The sequence below is a fragment of the Choloepus didactylus genome, chromosome 11 (assembly GCF_015220235.1).
Source record: "Choloepus didactylus isolate mChoDid1 chromosome 11, mChoDid1.pri, whole genome shotgun sequence".
In the NCBI taxonomy this organism is placed as follows: Eukaryota; Metazoa; Chordata; class Mammalia; order Pilosa; family Megalonychidae; genus Choloepus; species Choloepus didactylus.
The window spans coordinates 85,548,448-85,569,946 of NC_051317.1; the positions used below are offsets into that span (position 1 = coordinate 85,548,448).

Sequence of the window (21,499 nt, forward strand, 5' to 3'; positions counted from 1 at the left end):
AAAATCAAAAGAAAATATTTATTTATTGTGTACTGTATGTGCTTCCCCACCCTCACCCCTATTTGCATAGTCATTTTGGTCTAGATTTTAGGTTAGCTACTTGGGTGGTAATAACATCACCTAGATCATGCAGTATTTAATACTTGCAGTAAATACTGGTGATTCACTAAATAAAAAGGAATCTATTAACAGTTCCTGAGCATTTCTTTATTGACTACCACCTGAAATTGTGCCTTGGACACATGATTAACTTGAAATCTGTTTGTGTTTTGGTGATTTTAGTGTGATTGGAAGGGGCTCACAAATCCATAAACTCTCCAAGCATTACCTGTTGCAGGAAGACAGAAGTATACATCATTTTTTAAATGTATGCAGAAGCTGTTATCATGAATTTTTTTAAAAATTCATTTTTAAGTGTCACTAAATTCACAGTGGCTCTTTATCATTATATATATATATTGCCCCCAAGCAACAGACTCTAAAAGTAGAAATCACTCTCATGTGGGAAACTGCCAGACATTCTGGTGAATTTGCCTACCTAGCATCCCTTCTCCCTTTTCTGGATATAGAAATCATAATTCCTTTTGATTCTCATGAGGAATTCTTTCTATATTTTGGGTGTGACTGAGCATATAGGCTCCCTCTAGCAGGGGTGGGCTTGTTACACAGGCCTGACCAATCAGAGCACCCTTTCTCAATGACCTGCAAGTGACTGGTGCAAGAAACAGGTGCATGACTCAAGCTAGACCAGTCAGTTACTTCCCTAATATTTGTGGAGGGGATGCTCTTCTTCCCTTTGGGATCACAAGCTGTAAGCAATATGAAGAACTTGAGTTTCCAAAGTCCAATTTTTTCCCTTGGATCTTGGAAAATACCTGCCTGACAATGATGACAATACAGAGGGCAACAAAGCCAAGAGAGGGAGAGAAAGACTTAGCCTGATGATACCTTTTAAGCACCTGAAGATAGATCTACCCCATTGGACTTAAAATTATATAAGCAAATAAATTCTTTTTTTGTTGTTGTTTAAATTACTTTGAGTTTCTGTCCTTGCAACAAAAGTCTTGCCTAATACTGGGGGTAAACAAATATTTTGTCAATGAAAAGATTTCATACTACAAAATGGAAAAACACTGCACTACAGCATTTTTACACTCTTTTTTACTTCCTCCTTCCTAAACATTTCACTTTCCTTGGTTTCCACGTTGCCACCTTCCAGGCATCCCTTCCTCATCTCTCTAGCTGTCCCTTAAATATCAATGCCCCATATATTTCTGTTCTCAGCTGCTTCTTTTCTCACTTTATGTATTTTGTCACTGTGGTGGTTTGAAGCTATATGTACCCCAGAAAAACATGTTCTTAAATTTAATCCATTCCTGTAAGTGTGAACCCATTGAGGATAGGACCTTTTGATGAGGCTACTTCAGTTAAGGTGTGACCCACCTCAATCAGAATGGGTCTTAAGCTTATTGGGGTCCTTTATAAGAGAATGAAATTCAGACAGAAAAGATAGAGAAAGTCACAGAAGCAAGAAGCTGAATCAATGAAACCCAGAAAAGAATGGAGAGACCAGCAGACACTGCCATGTGCATTGCCATGTGGCAAGGAGCCAAGGATCTCCAGCAGTCAGTCTCAGGAAGAAAGCATCTCCTTACTTGATTTGGACATTTTTTCTAGGCCTCAAAATTGTAAGCTAATACACTCCCACTGTTTAAGCCAAACCATTTCATGGTATTTGCTTGGAACAGCCTAGGAAACTAAAACACTTATCTAATCTCATCCACCCACATATACTGTAGAAGCTGGAGAGGTAAAAAAACAAAACCACAAGTCTCAGACTCCCTTGAAGTAAGTGTTCTGAATACACACCAGGTTCTGCTACCTTGATGTGCTCCAGTGAAGACAGATGTGAAGCAGGGACCATTGCCTATTGCTTTGTTTGTTGTATTGACATGTGGAAATGCTGGATTATCTGCAGCAGTGCCCCTGAATGGAGTCACAAACACCATGGCATCTGGAGAGTCACAGCAGTGGTGGCAGCCTCCTATCCCAGCACTGCAGCCACACCAGGCATTCTTGAATACCGAAGGCTCAGTGGCTACTTCCTGACACCATACCATCCTCTTGGGACCAGTTGGACATATTGTTCCAGATGTCGTTTCTGGAAGCACGCCTCTCCAGTCTTTCCAGCACTTTTGCAATTCTTTCGTAAAAATCTAGAGGTGGTATTTGCTAGGGATTGGGGCTGGGGAAGGGGATTGACTGTAAATGAATATGAGAGAACTTTTGGGGTGACAGAAATAAATTAAATTTTGATTATGTTAGTAAGTACATGATTGTCAAAACCCATTGAACTATATAACTAAAAGGAGGGAACTTTACTGTATGTAAATTATACTTCAGTATAGCTGACACCATCCCCCTAAAAAAAAACAGAAGAGTTTGTATCTCTATAAATGAACCCTGACTGATATACTATGTCTTTAACTACCACCCACATGCTGATTACTCTCAAATGGATAACTCCAGTCCAGACCATCTGCAGTACTCAACTCACATATCCAATTGCAGAGGAGACCTCTCTACCTGGAGGTCATAGAGTCACCTCATTCTCAGTGTCTCCCAAATACTCACTACACCACATACCCCAAACCTTCTCTCCCATCTCTATTTCCTACTTTAGTGACTGACAATACCATCTGCCTAGTTATGTAAGTTAGAAAGCTTGAGATGCAATCCTAACATTTCTTTTATTATACCCACATGTAATAAGATGCCTGTCAATTTTACCTCATTATTATCTCTCATGCCCATTCTTTTTCTTCATCCTCAATGCCAAGGTCATTATTCACATTATCCTCATGTTTTGTCTGGACCATTGTGATGCCCTGCTTCCTGATCTCCTTCCTACCCTGCCACAAAAGGTGACATTTGGAAAGGGCAAAATTTTCATAACAGGCTCCCACTCAAATTCTCTGGAATAAAATTTTAAAACTCTTTTTTAATAGTTTAAGGCCATGTGTTATTGGGCCACTACTTCCAAGGCTAGCCCAATCTCCTGGCAGTTTCCCCTTTCTACCTTCACACACTGAAAAGCCATTTGTCCATTAGGCCCTGGTTGCCAGCACACGTTCCTCTGTTTTTCTGGACCACCCTCCCTCTCTTGATTGCCTGGCAAATGGTTGCTCCAAAACTGTTCATATATGCAACCTTCACGGACTCTTTCAGGTACATTATGTGTGTCATAGGCACCACAGCATTTTGTGCTGAAAACTTGTAGCACAGTCATTTTAGTGTATTATAATTTTTGTCTGCATTTTTATCTTTTCTCTGTAATTAAAATTCATTGAAGGCATAGGTAGTGAATTTTTCTTGGTTTCTCCTGAACCTATCATAGTATATGATAGTTAAATGAACAGAAGGGGAATTAAGCCCTCCTTTAAATTATGAAATATTGCAGAGGCTTAAATGCAATTCCCTTCAGCTCTATCTCCTGAGATAGGTAAAACCAAAAATATTTTTTTTCTTTTTGAGAAGACAGTATATACACTGAATAAAGAAAATTTTATTAGTATTATTTCTTATATAACTTCAAGAAAGGTCTCCACCATCTTCCAGCACCACTGTAAGTCATCTTAAGCCAAGGAAACTTCAACGGTGTCCTCAAATCCACACAACCTCAATTATGCCCCATCACCCAGTCCTCCTTTCCAACCTCTCCCTCAAATCCATAGAAAAGGGACAGGCTATTTTGAAACTCTATCTCCCCTTAGCCTTAATTTTTTTCTAGTTTCTGTGCTTATAAAACTTACAGAACTACTTTCTAAGCCTGACTTAAATGGGGTTTCCATGTTTATCTGGGAGTAATGCAGCAGGCACAGGGAACTCTTAACAAAATTAATTAAAATACGTCTATTACAGCCTTCAGACAGCATTTTAGTAAGACTAGTCTTCAGTCTTCTCAATACTTGGAGAAGAGTTAAATCTTACTAGTTGGTGCAAAAGTTCAAATAAGTGAGTATGAAATAGTCATGTTAGCAGTGATGCCTCACTATGGTCGTATATTGTGGGTAACTTTGTTAAAGTGCGTAGTCCTTTAGTAACAGGAAAAAACAGCTGCCCTTATTATCCTCAATTCTTATTTAGGAGGGAGAACATACCACATTACAAACAAGAGTTGGTCTTAAAAGAAACCAGTTAAACCTCAAAGTCCTCAAGGAAAAAATAAAATATCTGAAGCAGAGGTCCTCAGGGAAAGGCAACACTTAAACTCCATCCTCTGAGATGACCAAGTGAACAAAAGCATCAACTGAGGTCCTTATTATTTGGAGAGTCTGTGCTCTTCCTCTCCCCATACCACTCTCAGCATGATCTCCTGTTTGCCAATATTGACCCAACATCGCATGAAAAGGATTAAAAAAACTCTTGCTCCCAGATTTTAATTTCCAAGCTATGCTAACTGCAATTCTCAGGTCATGACTGATGAAAGGAGAGCAGTGTGATTCAGTCTTTTGCCGCAGTTTCTATGACTCATCTGGTGCCCAAGTCTGGAACTGGCAGAGTTTAGCATTAGCCCTTTTCATGTCAGTTGGAAATGCTGTTTAGGTACATCTGATTCCTGGTACATGCACAGCAAGAACATACAAAGAAAAGAAAAACAAACAAGCAAATGAGAAAATCTTATTGGGCTGAACAAGTAAGGAAATTTAGAGCAAAGTTTAAGGTTACTAGCAATGGGAAAGGATAGAAAACTATCCCTGTAGGAAATGATATTTATGAGGATGTAATTCTCTTTCCTTCTATATGACCTCCAAGAAATTAGTTTGGTTTATGGATCCACCCTTTGTTCCAACCCTCAAAGCAAATTAAAATGGGAACTTTTTTTTTAGTTTTGTTTTTATGATAAGGACTCTTTATTTTCCAAGGAATTTATTGTATGTTTTCTTTAAACTGCAAGTTTCCCTGATAAGATAAAAACAGGATTTATAAAAGTCTTATTTATGCTTAAAGTTTTAGGAACGCATCTATTATCGAGTTCTTAAAGTGTGGTCCTTGCACCAGCAATGTCATCATGACTAGGAACTTGTCATAGATCGGGCCCCATCCTAGATCTATGAGATCCTAAATTTGGGTAGTCTGGGCCCAGAAATCTGCATCTTCACAAACCCTCCAGGTGATTCTTATGTATGTCAAAGTTTGAAAACCGCTGATCCCAAGATAAATGTTTTAGGAATAGTAATAAGGGTTGAAGAGGAGAATGAGATCCCTAAAAAGTGTTTATTGCTACAGAGTTACTACCCCAAGTGGCAATGGCTCAACTAGAGCCATGTTGTTTGTGACATTTATCAGTTATCTTAATACCATTGTTACAGTCAAAAGAATTCTATTCCCATGCTGGAAAACTTTGGAAAGAAAAGGGGTTGAGCATTGAATTACTAAAACAATATCTTTTGGGGAAGAGGATATGGTAGATTACAAGTCCCATGTTTTATCATCAGGAATATCTCTCTGAAACCAGTCAGAGGGAATAAAGGTAGAGTTTTGCTCTGACATATGTAATAGAGAGATCCACTTTTAATCATGAAAATCCATGGAAGCCAGTTCCAAGTAAGAGCCTGGAACAGAATCCTGGAATACTGCTTTGGCTTAGGGCTGCCATGATTCCCTCTAGGGTTCCATTTCTGAGAGCAAGAGGTAAAAAGTTACAGAGATTCCCAGTACAGTTCACATTCAACAAATATTCATTAGGTCTCTACTCTGTTGCAGGTTCTTTCAAATAATTCTCTGATTCAAATTTTCATAGACCAACTGTTATAAGGTAAGCATTTTTATCCCCTCTGTAGTAGACATCTATGATTTGTGTGGGCCCAGAACCTCTATCCCCCTTCTGCTGATAATAAGACACCTACCTTCTTAGGGGAACTGTTGCCTTCTTCATTGCATGCTGGGGTTGATAATAATGGTTTATCTCTGCCTCTTCTTCACATGAGTGGACTGATGACTCAGGAGTACCCAGAGGACTTTACTAGGATTAATACATACTAAAGTGAAGGGAGCAGAGAGATGCTTTCTCTCTCCTTTTGAGATATTCAGCTGGAGTGATGTAAGGCTGGAGCTGCGAGCAGCCATGTTTCTTGCCATAGGAAGCCTGTCTGCAGTCAGTGAGCATGAGGCCAGCCCAGGAGAAAAGAGAATTAAGAGTGTTATAGTGATGATGGAGGTCTTGAGGCCCCTGATGCTAACTCTGGTTTCTGCAGCTCTTCTCCTGATTTTATGACCTCCCTTCCTTCCAGATAATCCTTTCTTGCTTGAGCTAGCTTAGTTGCCTTCTGCCACTTACAACTGAAAGAGTCTTGATTACTACAGCATAATACAAATGACTTTAAAAGGCTTAAAAGTGTTAAGTATATTGCCAAAGGTACATAGATATTAACTAGAAAAGACAGGACAACTAGCTCTACATAGTAAAATTTCAATGTATTTACCACTATACCAGGGCTAGTCCTCATCTTTAAAAACAAGCTCAGTATCTATGTAATTGAAGGCATTATGTGGTGACTGGGTCTTCACATATTAAAACAGAGCACAAAAAGCATGAACCATGGAAGAAAGTGTTATAAATTGCACTTCATTGAACTTCCGCTCATCAGAAAGAAATAATTAACAAAGAAAAAACAAGCTACAGACTGGAAGAAGATACTTGTAATACAAATATCCACTTATGTATCCAGCAAATATAAAAACACATCAATAACAAAAAGACAATTCATTAAAAGAACATGGCTAAAAGACTTGAACAGGATTTCAAAAGAGATCATCCAAAAGGCCAATAAGCATATGAAAAGGAATTCAAGATCATTATTCATCAGGAAAATGAAATGAAATAAAATTAAAACTACACATCTACCAGAATGATGAAATTAATACTGCCTTTTGGCACAAATGTAGACACTAGAACTCTAATACACTGCATGTGGGAATATAAGTTAATAGTACCACTTTGGAAAACCCTTTGTCAGTATCTACTGAAGCTAAATTATGACCCAACAATTCTAAACCAAGGTATATATACTTTAAAAAGAAAACGTTCATGGGTTACATCAAAAATCACAGCAAGCTTATTTATAATAACCAAAAACTGAAAACAAACCAAATACCCATCAGCAGTTGAATTGCATGTCCTGACAGTGGAATACCACACAGCAACAAAAAAGAACATGTATCGATGGGCAGCAATATCAATGAACTTCACAGACATAAGGTATGATTCATTCTTTCTATGAAGTCAAAGAACAGGTAAAACCAAGCTATGGTGAGAAAAAGAAGAGTAGTAAACTTCTGAGTGAAGAAAAATTGACTCAGAGGGTATGGGAGGTAATGTTTGATTTTTTGTTTGACTTTTATCTTGCTTTTTTATCTTGATCTAAGTGGTGGTTGCACAGGTCCATACATATGTAAAAAATCTTTCAGCCGTGCAATTCAGATTTATCCACTTTCCTGAGTATTATACCTCAATTTAAAAAAAAAAAAAGAAAGAAAGAAGAAGAAAGAAAATGCCATGTCCTAAATCTCCATGGTTTATCACTTTAAAATGTTATCCTTGAAAACTCACAAACATAGGAACCTAAATCAGAATGGAATTGAGATAATTTCAAATGGCATGTTCCTTGTGAAACAACTGTGAATTTCAGATTTCAGCCTGGATAAGTTGTGCAACACAAAATAGTCTAAAAATGTTTATATGAGTGTTGTTTGGGGACAAGGTATGACAAACTGGTGAGCAAAAGTGATTTATTCATTGCTAAACCACTTTTCTTGATCTACAAAATCACCGAAAACTGAATAAGCATGCTTCTTGAAAATATAACAAAATAAAACTCATTGTGATTCAGCCACACAAACCTTCTGTATGAACTTTGTACACCAGTGAACTCTGCTTTGAGGAATACCATGTTATCAAATTACTATTTAATTTTATAAATACATCCACCTCTTCCAAAAGCACCCTCAAATAATTACATTTTCTCTGTATTTTCAAATTACCTTAGAACAACACATAAAAAGCAGAGCATTAATAAAATGGCAACAGCAGCAGCCTTATTATTTCTAGCTAATCATTAAAGTACAATAAACATGACAAAAAACATGTCGAGGCAAATATGCACATTCACAAATATTATCCAACCTCTTTCCAACCTCCTGCATGCTGACCTTATCAACCCAATTAGATGACTACCCATTTCCAAAGCAAAGATAAAGGCAGTAAACATATCTTTAAGAAAAACAGGCAAAGGTTAGCTTCTTCAAGAATTGTTCTTATAATAAGTGTATGATTTTTGTCAATTTATTTTGAGAAACAACACTTGCTACTAGAATAACCTGTTTCATGCTTCTTTTACTGACGTAATCTAGTGGATATTATTGAGCATAACATTTTAGAACTGGAAGGGCCCTTAGGAATAATTTAGCTCATCTTCCTCATACAAGAGGCAACAAATTCAGGGCCAAGGAGATTGATTTACTTGCTCCAGGCCAGAAATTTGGGGTATACCCAAGTTTTCTTACAAATAGAATTCTGAATCAGTCTTTGAGCTATCAAGTCTAAAGGAAAAAACTTTCACAAAAGAAATATTAGTTTATAAATGACGTATGAATTACCAACGATTTCTAGTCCATCTCCATTGAACTCTTGGCATGTCTTTCAATCTACATACTGAAATGCAGACCCATGATTCTAAACCTCAAAATTAATAGGGATTTAAAATAAGGCAGGTGCCTAGAAATGTTGAGAAAAGGATATTGTTAAAATATGAGTAATGGAGGAAGGTGACTCCCGAGTTCCCGGTTTGACCAGACATTGTGATAGTCTGCAATCTCACTGTCTACCTACATTCACTCATTCTCCTAAATCATTCTCCAGAATGACTGAAATTATCTTCCTTTAGTATCAGTTTTATCCTTGAATACAATCCTAATTACCTAACTAAGATGAGGTTCCCTCAAAGCAGATGCTGACACAAACACTCATGTGAAAGTGATTTATTGGGAAGTGATCCCAAGGAAAAACAAGTGGCAGGAAATGGGACGGGGAAAGGAAGGAAGCCAGTCAAGGGCACAGGATGAACAGATGTCCACCAAGGGTACTTGCCTCAGTACTGCACGAATCGGGGGTTAATAAATGCTTCATGAATAAATTAATGAACAAATGAACAGGTTTTTCCTGTCAATACTTAAAAATAGAGGTAATTCTGGGATCTTTTTTTTTAATCATTTTTTTATTGTCAAATATAATATATATATGTAAAAGTGATAACTTTCGAAGTGCAATTTAGCAAGTAGTTAGAGAGCAAATTTCAAAAAATATTATAGGTTACAGCTCCACAGTTGCAGTTATTTCCTTAATATGAAATACAACATATATACAAAAAGGTATGGCTTTCAAATTACAATTTAACAAGGAGCTATAAAACAGATTTCAAAGGATGCTATGTGTTACAGTTCCACCATTTCAATTCTTTCCTTCTAGCTATTCTAGTACCCTAGCAACTAAGAAAAAGAAAATTATATAAAGATTCAGTATTCATAATCCTTTGTTAAATTCCATCTCATCTCTTGCTACCCCTACCTCTAACTGAATCACTTTCCTGATCTTCAGGGATGTCTAGGCAGTGACCACCCTAACCTGTTCATGTTGAAAAGGGGTGTCAACTTTATGAGCAAAGGGTGTACATCTAGTTGATGTTCTTGAAGAGGCTGTTGCCTCTGGGTTTTGGAATTTAGCTGGCATAGGAACATTCTGAAGGATTTAAGTTTCTGATGAATAAACTTAGTGAGTGAAACTTTAATAGAGTCCCAGATAGGGATCTGAGAATTCTTTAAGGTTTGGGGGACCACTGTTAACTTGGGCTTATCATATTGTGGTCATTTGGCATATCTAAGTGAAGGTTGCATAGGGGTAACCTCCAGGACAGCCTCCTGACTCCATCTGATCTCTCCCAGCCACCAAAAGCTCACCCTGTTGCCTTTCTTTTCCCCACTTTGGTCAAAAAGGCACCCTCAAACCCTCAATGCCAGGATCAGGCCCATTCACCCTGCGATCTTTTAAACATAGAAATTGCAAATCACACAAAGTAATCTTTAGTAATCTTTAGCTCAACTACTGAGTTGCATTACAAACTCAAATTACTTTTGATATGGTAGAAATGAGTAAAGATGTTAAAAGCTTTCCTTCCTTTCCTAGGAGAAAATATGTAAATACTTCCTCTTTATTACTTACTAGGATTTTACTTGCTCAGTGAACTTGTTATTGCCCTGAAAGTCTTACAAGAATGGGTTGGAAAGAGAGTGACATGCTTAAACAATATAGAAGGCAATGAGAAACCCAGGACTCTGAGTTAAATTACTAAAATCAACACATAATAAATGAGATCTGATACCTGAGGAGATAGTTTTAAAAGACATCATATTATCAAGCCAAGAACAGGCCTTGAATGTAACTGAATTAGCCGTTTAAACTTATCTATAGATTAAACTTGTCATCACTGCTAGCATGGTCACATTGGAAAGAGATAAAAATTAATCAGGGAGCCAGAAATTGTTATAATTTATTTTTACCATAGAGAAAATAACAATACTAATGGGGTGCAGAGCATAGCACAAGAATTCTAATCACTAAAGAGCTCTCTTGCCAGGCAGAGCTGGTTTATGAAGCCCCTCATCATAACTAGAAGACAGAGCTTCTTCTCTTACCTTTATCCAGACTCCATGATTACTAAATAGCTTGAAGATTAATTTAGCTTTCCAGCAAGAGGATGCACTGGAGCAGACAGAAGGACTCTGATCACAGTAAAAGAAGCAATTCCCATTATGAAAGAATAAATGGACCCAAGAAGAGATACGCTAATCAGAAAACAGACATATTCTAATTGGCTTACCTTAACATTCCTATTTCACATTGTTAATTAATATGGAAAATAATGATTTCACAAACTGAAAACTCAGTTGTGATTAAAAAAAGAAGCTTTTAATTTTTCTATAATTTTATTTAATTCCTATCATGGACCTAATTTTTCCTAGTGGCAAATAATCAATTTAGTCATGTCAAGATATTTTTTCAACCAAATCATAGGTTCCTCTGTCATATCAGGATTTTCTAGTGAAATCAAGATTCCCCATCCTCCCTTCATCTCTCTGGGTAGTATCTAAGGCTTTGAGAGAGGATGAATGGCAGGGCTGCCATGTTTTGTAACTCCAAGGTCATCAATCATGTAATCATGAAGATATAATGCTTGCTTCTTGGTCAATATTTGTCCATGATAATATGCACTGATAATGAAAAAATGGAAAGGTTTTGTATTGAAACATGGACTAGCAGTGCCCTTGAACTTTTCTGAAGATAAAAATTGCATAATTGCAAAATACAATCAATAGCATTGCTCCCAGATGCTCCCTGGTCATGGCATTCAGCTCTACACCAGTCAGAAGTAGGTAAAGAGAATTGCTAACTTCAATTCTGATGGAAAGATTTAGGTTGAAGTTAGGCAACTCTCTATATCTACTTCTACATTTTTCAAGGCATGAGAAGTATATTCTGGTTAGCTATTGAGATGAAGCAAACCACCCAAAACATAATGGCTTACAATAGCTATATTATTACACTCATGACTGGTGTTCAGATCTTCAAGAGCTGGGCTGGGTGATTTTTCTGTTTCATGTGACATTTTCTGGGGTCACGTGGTGGTGTTCAGATGGTGGCTGGACTGGTTTGGAAGCTGTGGCAGTTTGAAACTGTTATGGACCCCAGAAGAGCCATGATCTTTTAATCCAATCTTTTTGGGTGGAAACTTTTGATTGAATGTTTCCATGGAGATGTTACCACCCAACTGTAGGTGAGACCTTCTGATTAGATCATTTCCATGGAGGTATGCCCCCACCTATTCTGGATGAGCCTTAAGTAGATCACTGGAGTTCTTAAGAGAGCTGAGACCCCATATAGACACAGATGCTTGGAGATGCTTGAGAGATGCAGACAGAAGGACGTTTGGAGATGCTAAGCCCAGAGTTTGCCCTGGAGAAGCTAAGAGAGGACTCCCAGGTGCTTAGAGAGAAATACCCCAGGAGAACCAAGCAGTAAGCTGAGAGAAGCTAAGAGGGTCAGAAGCCCACAGACATTTTGGAGAAAGCCATTGTGAAACCAGAACCCAGGAGCAAAGGACCAGTAGACACCAGTCATGTGCATTCCCAGCTGACAGATGCCATTGGCCTTACTTCAGTGAAGGTATCTCCTTGTTGATGCCTTAGTTTGGACTCTTTCATGGCCATAGAATTGTAAATTTGTAACCTAATAAATCCCTTTTATAAAAGGAATCCATTTCTGGTATTCTGCCTAATGGCAGCATTAGCAAACAGGAACAGAAACCCAGACAGCTTCACTCACATGCTCGGTGTCTTAGTGGAGATAACTGGAAGGCTGGAATTAACTGGGCCCCTCAAACTCTCCAAGTAGGCTCTCCAACAAGGTGGTTAGATTTCTTTCAGAGTCGCTAGTTTTCTCCTGAGGGAGCATTCCAAGAGATCCAGGCGAAAGATGCAAAACTTCTTATTAGCTAGCCTTGGAAGGCACAGAGCCTCACTTCTGCTGCACTTTATTGGTCAAGTAAGGCACTAAGGTCATCCTACATTCAACAGGAGGGGAATTAGACCTGCCTTTAAATGGGAAATAGCAAAGAATTTGCAGGCATTTTTAATCTGGGTGGGAGAAGGAAACAGCAAGATTTTTCTAAGCCAGTCTGCATACCATAAGAAAATCAAAGGGGCTAAATCAGACTCTCTTGGCCTAGCCATATCACATAATGCCATATCATGCCATCATACTTACTCAACTGGTGTCCTTCGATCCCAGTATGCGACAAAAGTCTTGCTCCTTGGTGATTTGCCAGGCACCACCTGGAAAACAAGGTCAGATCCTCACTGCTCTTAGAACTTCAAGTTAATTTTGGACTTTTATCACCCCCCTTTCAAAGGGCTCAGGTTTGAAGTGGGGTGCAGGGCATAGAACCTCTTTCCAGGGTCCAACATTTAACTCCCTTTCCATCTTCCCTAGCTCTTTTCTTCTATCTAAGCTAGGAGGATATTCATCTTTACTCAGCAGCTAGGACAAACAGGGCCTGATTGAATGACTTTGTTTCCCAGCCTAGTATTTATGCCAGGGCTTTAGAATGGGAACCTCAAAGGCTATTAAGAAATTTCCTTTTTCTTGCTATTATCTACTTCCCTGGGGCATGGAGACCAAGATCTAGATTAAAGGAGAAAACATAACTACAGGTAAAAGGGATTGCATGAGGAAGAAAATCACCTCAGTAATTACTTCAAAATATTTTTCTGTTGCTTTAATAAATGGGACTTCTGGTTTTTCCATTAGCCACTTGTGAGTTTGTTCAGTTCCTTCTCCAGGAGGTTGTGAGCTGATTAAATCTGGGAATATTGATAGAACTGAATTTCTAGAACTGCAAGGCTGAGAATCCAACTCCTCACTGTCCTGACTCCAACAAGGGCACTCTCTGGGGATCTATTCACAATAATAGTATTGAAAAACTACCTTATATTTAATGGGTAACTGGCAATATACTAAATGCTTTACATACATTATCTCATTTAAATTAATAAGAACCCAGCAACAGAGGTCACATTATCTTCATTTTACAGATAGGGAAACCAAGGCACAAGAGAGATTAAGCAACTTGCACATCTGACAGAGTCAGAATTTAAACCTAGGTAATCTAGCTTCAGAGTTCATCCTCTTAAACACCGTGCTACTGACTCTTTTATGTTTTAAAACTGCAACAAAAGATAATTCTATAGCTGCAAATACTCTGACAAAACTTATTTCTTGATTAAAATTTTTATTGTACCAAATTTGGGCTATAGACATCCATGTTAGGTGAGATTCTATTTTAAACACCTATCTACCAAAAATCTTTCCTACAACACTAGCCAAGAATTTTAACACAATTAGTATTAGATATGAAGTTTGAAGATAGCTAGAAAAAAACAGTTTAATAATACTAAATCTAGAAAATGTGATGGACTATATAAAGGCGAAATAGCCTAAAGTCTGTCAATTTTGCTTGTTATTTGAATACAAACCTCAAAAAATTAAATAAATCAAAATAGGTGAATATTTTTTTGGAAAGAAAGAATTGCAACCTTTGGATTGACTATTACTTTGCTTTTTATTGGCATGAAAAGGGTTTTTAAAGTGACTGTGCTAAGAAATCTTCCTTTATATCCCCATTGCATTGGATGACAGTTAAGGTTAACTTGTTAATCCCCAGTTGTGGACTATAAAAACAAAATATAAGACTTCAAGATATTAGAGCTATAATAATAAAGTAACAGTGAGTCATGCATCTCAAATCACAGCTGCTCAAATAAATAAAATATAGTGCTTTAGAACAACCAAAGAAAAGACCCAGTTGGAATTCAACCTTCACACACATAAAAAATGGTAGCATTAAAATATACTGTGCTTTGACTCCAGTAGTTAAATGCCAAAAAGATATTTTGAAATGCAGTCATTCAAATTTTTAATTGCAAACAACTTCCTCATCTTTTAAATACATTTTACCAATCTTTTTTTATGCTGCAAGAAAACTCTTATATAGGAAAAACCTGCACAAATACAAAAAGCTAAAAGAAAGTAGGCTGGAATCAGAAGAAAAAAGGCTAAAGGCCACCCAAAGCACGAATGTGACATTCTGTAGTGGTCTTGCTTTTGTTTCTGTATTCATTTTTCCCCAAACCCTTTATTACCAAAGTCATCTAACCCCTCTCTATCCCAAGCCATCCTTTTTCATTTGAATGTTTTTATTAGTCTCTACACACACACATAAACACTCACACACATCTACCTGGATACTTAGACATTAAACTGATAAATTCTGACCTCACCATCTAAAACTGTAACCTTGAAGATGGCAATCTGTTGCAATAACTTCCAGTTAGTCTTTGGACTGACCACCCATTTTTTGGCACAAGAAGGGAAATAATATATAAACATATAGGCATATAGATATACACATACACACAATTGGGTATCCTTCATAAACCCCTCATTGCACCTAACCACTTGAACTTTCAAATTTTCTCTGATCAGTCTCAGAAACAAAATATGTCTCTACAATCAGATTTAAAGATTTAACATGGGGTAAGTCACCAATCTGTGCTAACAGACCACCAGCTATTAAATGAAACATTAAGTGGTTGTGCCTAATATATGATTGGTATTTGGTAAATGTTAGTTCCTTTTCCTTTTCAGTTTCATAGCAAATATAAAGATGTGAAACCAAGTTCTATTTTACCTCCTAAACATCTCCAACATCTGCCCACTTATCTTCATATCTGCCCCCACCATCATTACTCCTGAAATAAGTAATAACCTCCTAGTCAGTCTTCCCACATCCACTCTTGGACTCTTCAATTCATTCTCCACACAAGGATTAGAGTTGTTTCTATAAATTGCCAATTTGATTATACGCGTCGTATCCACCTAACTCCTTAAATCATCCAGTGGTTTCTGTTGCTCTTCCAAATTCTTATCATGACCTAAAAGGCCCTATGTGCTCTGGCCACCATTTTCCATTCTAGCCCTATTTCACATCACTCTCGCCCTAGCTTTCTGCACTATGGTCCTATTTTCTACTTTCATTTCCTCAAACTCCCACACTCACACCCAAATGCCATGCTCTCTGCCACCTCAAGGATATCTCCTGGAATACATCTCTCCTTCCCTATCATTTTACTACTCTCCTCTCTTCATCTTTCAATATTAACTGAAGCATCACTTCCTCAGGGAAGATTTTCCTGTTCTCCCTTCCCTAATATTCATGTGCCCTCAAATTATGCTCTACTCTCCCCTCACAGTCCATAATACAGTTTATCATTACAAACACATATGTATACAAATGTATTTGTGAGTTATTTCATCATATCTGTCTCTTCTCTTAAACTGTCATCTCCACAAAAGCAAGATAATGTCTGCTTTACTCAGCAATATTGATGTATGTAGGATACTTTGTAGACATTAAAACAGGTTATTCAAAGCTTTAGTAATAGGAACTAGGTCTAACTCAATCCATCTACCCAGGACACAACAGAGTTGACAGATAACTGGTAAGTATTTCTGAAAATGAATAGAGAAACACTGCCTGTCATTTGAATGAATCAATACATGAATATACAGGAGACTGTTACTTTGTTGACCCCCAATGAACTGTGCTTTCCAGTATTCACATTCCTGTGTAGTTCCCTCTCCTTGAATCTGGGTTGGCCTTGTGACTGTGTCAACCAATAGGATGTGGCAGAAATAACCCTGTGCCAACACCAGGTTTAAGCCTTAAGAAATCCTGGAAGAGTCTACTTTTGCACTCTTTGGTGCCCTGAGCTACTGTGTAAGAAGTTCTCTCTCTGCTGGAGAGATCACATGGGGAGGTTACATGTTCTAGTTTGCTAATGCTTCCGGAATGCAAAACACCAGAAACGGATTAGCTTTTATAAAAGGGGGTTTATTTGGTTACACAGTTACAGTCTTAAGGCCATAAAGTGTCCAAGGCAACACATCAACAATCAGGTACCTTCACTGGAAAATGGCCGATGGCATCTGGAAAACCTCTGTTAGCTGGGAAGGCACGTGGCCGGCACCTGCTCCAAGTTCTTGTTTCAAAATGGCTTTCTCCCAGGACATTCCTCTCTAGGCTTCAGCTCCTCAAAAATGTCACTCTTAGTTGCTCTTGGGGCATTTGTCCTCTCTTAGCTTCTCTAGAGCAAAAGTCTGCTTTCAACAGCTGTCGCCAAAATGTCTCTGTAAGCTGAAGCTTCTCTCTCAGTTCCAGTGCATTCTTCGAAGTGTCCCTCTTGCCTGTAGCTCCTCTTCAAAATGTCACTCTCAGCGGCACTGAGTTCCTTCTGTTTGTCAGCTCATTTATATGGCTCCAGTGATTTAATTTAGACCCACCCTGAATGGGTGGGGTAACACCTCCATGGAAATTATCCAATCAGAGTCATCACCCACAGTTGGGTGGGTCACATCGCCACGGAAACACCCTAATCCAAACGTTTGAACTTAATCCCCACTACTATGTCTGCCCCCACAAGATTGTATCAAAGAACATGGCTTTTTCTGGGGGACATAATATATATATAAACCAGTACACCACGTGGAAAGGAAAAATCCTGAGACTAGATATACAGAAAGAGAGAGGCCCAGTCTCCCAACCCCTCAACAGAGCCTACCCAGCCCACAACTGATCTGCCAGCTGAATATAGACACATGGGTACCACCAGCAAGACCAGGAAAATAACTGCCCAGCTAGGCCCAACCCAGATTGCAGAATCATGAGAAATAGTAAGAATGGTTATTGTTTTAAGCCATTAGGTTTTAGGGCAGTTTGTTATGCAGCAATAGATAACAGAAGAGCTAAGAACTAAGAATAATTAAGTATCTATTTAGAAGGAGAATTTCCATATAAGTTCACTGACACATCTGGATTTTTCATCATCAATATTCCCTTTTTTTTTTTTGGTTCAGAATAGGAATCTAAAAACCTAAAATTGAGAACTTTGAGGCACCAGAAGATCATAATTTAATATGTGTATGTGACTCACCACACATAAATAATACACATCCTGACAGCTTAGATATATTCACTTCAGAAATTCAGTCCCACTTTTTTTATTAGGGAAGTTGTAAGTTTACAGAAAAATCATGCAGAAAATACAGAGTTGCTTTATACCCCTCCCTTCACACACACACACACACACCCGGTTTTCCCTATTCTTTACACTTTGCATTAGTATGGTAGCTTTGCTACAATTGAGGAAACAATTTTATTATAATTACATTATTAGCTATAGTCCATACTTTACATTAGGATTCACTGTTTGTGTTATACATCCTATGGTCTTTTAAATTTTTTATTCTAGTAACATATATAAAACTTAAAATTTCTACTTTTAACCATATTCAAATATAGAGTTCAGTGGTATTAACTACATTCACAATGTTGTGCTACCATTACCACCATTCATTACCCAAACTTTTCCATCACCTTAAACAGAACCTCTGTACTAGTTAAGCATTAACTACCCATTCCCTTCCCCCTATATCTTTATCCAGTATTATTTTTTTTAAGTTTATGATGTATTATTCACATTCAGTACTGAAAATCCCAAAATCAAATCATTCCTCTCATGAAATAAACATTTCTGCTCTTCTTATAGAGTATTATTTTTGTCAGTCACATTTTCTCCTGATATTTAGGCCATTAAAGTTGCTTGATTCAAAGTTTTTAAAGATCGATAAGATCAAGTTATTTTACAGACAAAGGTAACAAGAAAAACATTTAGATCTGGAACTGAAGTTTCCAGAATGTTTCAGAGAAGTTAAGAAGACACATGTAGCATTATCCTTAATTTACAAAAATCCTCTAAGTTCTGAAAGATGCCAAGATTTGCCAAAGGCCAATGGAAAAATTCATACTATCAGACAAATCTCCTTCAACAAAAGCCATAACAACAAAAATGTTCACACCACGGATTATGGCCCATTTACTATAATCAAAAGTAAACACCCGTATAATCACCTTCTTTGAGCAATCACTTGGGTTTGGCTTTTAGAACTCTGGTTTTAAAGTAGTTGACCAACTGGAGAGAATCAACATTTGATTTTGAATACCTCCACAGCTGCAAGCGTAGCAGTTATTCAGTAAGGTTTTATTAGAGAAATCTGGAATTCAGCCCAATCATTTTGGACAGAAATGGCCTTACATCACTCTTCCTCAATCTAAGGGCAGATTAGCCTCCTCACAGAAGAAACTATTTCTGCTGAAAGGGCATTTTCACTCCATTACATTAATTGTTTGGATAATGCTGACCATGTAACACCCAAGCTCTTCACAGAGAAGAACACATCAGGAAAGTGAGGACAACAGTCATGGGAGACTGTGCTTGACTGCAATTTAGATTTTGTGCTTATTGTTGTTTTTGTTTTCCAGACATGATAAATTATGAAGGCTAAAATCTAACAATAAAATAGTAACTTTAAAGTGGAAAACTAAAATGTGAATCTCAAAAACTTCTTGAGAGCTTTACTTATTTCAAAAAAACGAGTTTTTAATTATTTTGAAAGTGATTTTTTAAGACATCATTCCATAACGTTGCTAAAATAAATGTTCTGAAGAAAAATCAAGTTCCTATTCCTGAATGCTTCAGTCTGCAGCATGTAAATTTAGTTGTATTTCTCATTCCTTGAGAGCCACCCATACCTTAACTGAGTGGGCGAATCATTCTAGGTTTTTTTTTCTGCCACTAGTAATGGGTCTCTGATCACTGATGTAACTCACTCATGTTTTGGCAAAACAAAAGTATGGAGTATTGATTTCAATTCAGGATGATATAAGATTTTTAGAAAAGGAGTAGTTGTGTCCTCTCTCAATACTACAAAAGTATTCCAGAGCCTTTAAGTAGAACGGCTTTTGATAAGGAGAACTCCAGGTCAATGGTAGAGGAATAAAATTTTAGACTAAGTAGGATAGCACAAGTAAAGGTCCAGGACTCTATTATGTTTACAAAATTTTCATTGGGGAGTTTTCCAAAATCACTTGGCATCCTAAAGTGAACTAAGGCTCGGAAGGCAATGGAATGTTAAACATCATCCATCTGAAGTAGGTTTTGGCACAGGCACTGGAAGATATCAGTGAAACCCTTGGTACTGGCATTAACAGGGTTTAGATTTGTCCTTTCCATTGGTTTCCCATTGCACCCATCTGTTTACATGGAGAATGCACTGATGCCTTAGGAGATGTTAAAAGGTAGGCGTTTGTTAAAGAGGAAATTAAGGGTATGTTCATGCAAAAAGAGAAAGCAGACATAATTGGGAATAGGTTCATAAAGGTAGGAACCAATAAAAACTGTGTATTTTGAGGGATACAACATCATTACCACTTTTTCTAATAATGTCACCATGATTTTCCTTGGAGAAATCACACTTCTCCTTATCAGGTAGTCTTGGTGCATGACTTTCCCCTGGATACAGGGGTAGTTCAAGAATGGTCATGTGACCTACATCAGTCCTGAGATTTAATCCTGAGACTTTTATTAAAACTATTAGAATGGAAAAGCTATCATTCCATTAAGATTGCAGAAATGACAGGATATAAGCCTTGTGTTAAACTATGTAAGATGGTGGCAAGACTATACGAGTACAGTCTTTTGGAATGATGCCAACACAGAGAAAAACTGAGCTGTGAGTTGCAAAAATGGTCCTAGTGATATATTTGAGGTGCAGGATCCAAATGTATTCCCTGGAATTTTCAGTGATCTAAGCCATTTAAATTGGATTTTCATCACTTGCAACCAAAAAGTTTGACTATGTCACTCCAATATCTCCAACAAAATCCATGCCTTAAAACAACCCACATGTTCACATATATTAAAAAAGAAGAAACATCTCAAATTAGTAAAGTAACTTCACATCTTGAGGAACTAGAAAAAGAAGAGCAAGATAAACCCAAAGTTAGCAGAAGGAAGAAAATAATTAATATTAGAGGAGAGAGAGATGAAATAAAGAATAGAAAAACAATTGAGAGAATCAACAAAACAAAAAGTTAGTTCTTTGCAAAAAATCAATAACATTGACAAACCTTTGCCAGACCACCAAAGGAAAAGAGAGAAAAAATAACAATAATTAAAATCAGAAATGAAAATGATTATATTACTACTGACCTTACAGGGAAAAAAAGGATGTAAGAGAATACTATGAACATTGGTTTACCAGCAAATTAGATAATGTAGATAAAATGGAAAATTTCCTAGAAATACAAATATTACCTAAATTGACTCTGGAAGAACTAGAAAACCTCAACAAACTTATAACATGCACAGAGAGCAGACCAATAATAAAAATCCCTCCACCATTATGGTGGCACAACATTGTGAAATCAATTAACACCACTGAATTGTATATTTGAAAGTGAATAAAATGAGAAATTTTAGGTTGTATATATGCTATTAGAATAAAAATTTAAAAATATACCATATAACTGTAGAACACAAAGAGTGAACCCTAAAGTAATCTATAGACTACAGTTAACAGTATAATTATAAAAATAATATTTCGCCAATTGTAACAAAGGTACCATACTCATCAGTTGTAACAAAGGTATCACCTTAAGACAAAATGTTAATAACAAGGAAAACTACATGGGGGTGGTTTATGGGAATTCTGTGTTTTCTACATAATTTTTCTGTAAACCTACAACTACTCTAATAACAAAAAGAAAAGAAAACAAATGAACAAAGAAAACTTCCACCAAACAAAAGTCCAGGACCAGATGGCTTCACTAATGAATTCTGCCAAACATTTAGAGGAGAATTAACACCAATCCTTCTCAGACTCTTCCAAAGAATTCAAGAGGAGGTAATACTTACCAATTAATTCTATAAG

At 37.2% G+C, this 21,499-nt stretch overlaps 1 protein-coding gene across 7 annotated transcripts in view; it reads right to left on the bottom strand.

The window, feature by feature from the left end:
- The window catches only part of PDE4D (phosphodiesterase 4D), a 1,663,062-nt gene that overhangs the window by 1,329,523 nt on the left and 312,040 nt on the right, over positions 1–21,499 (bottom strand). For 6 of the 7 annotated variants that reach the window (XM_037799045.1, XM_037799053.1, XM_037799047.1 and 3 more), the window contains one exon: positions 12,878–12,945. The exons of the other annotated variant lie outside the window; for it this stretch is intronic. The gene's annotated coding sequence lies outside the window, so the exon portion shown is untranslated. The remainder of the gene's footprint in view (positions 1–12,877; positions 12,946–21,499) is intronic. 7 annotated transcript variants of the gene reach the window in all.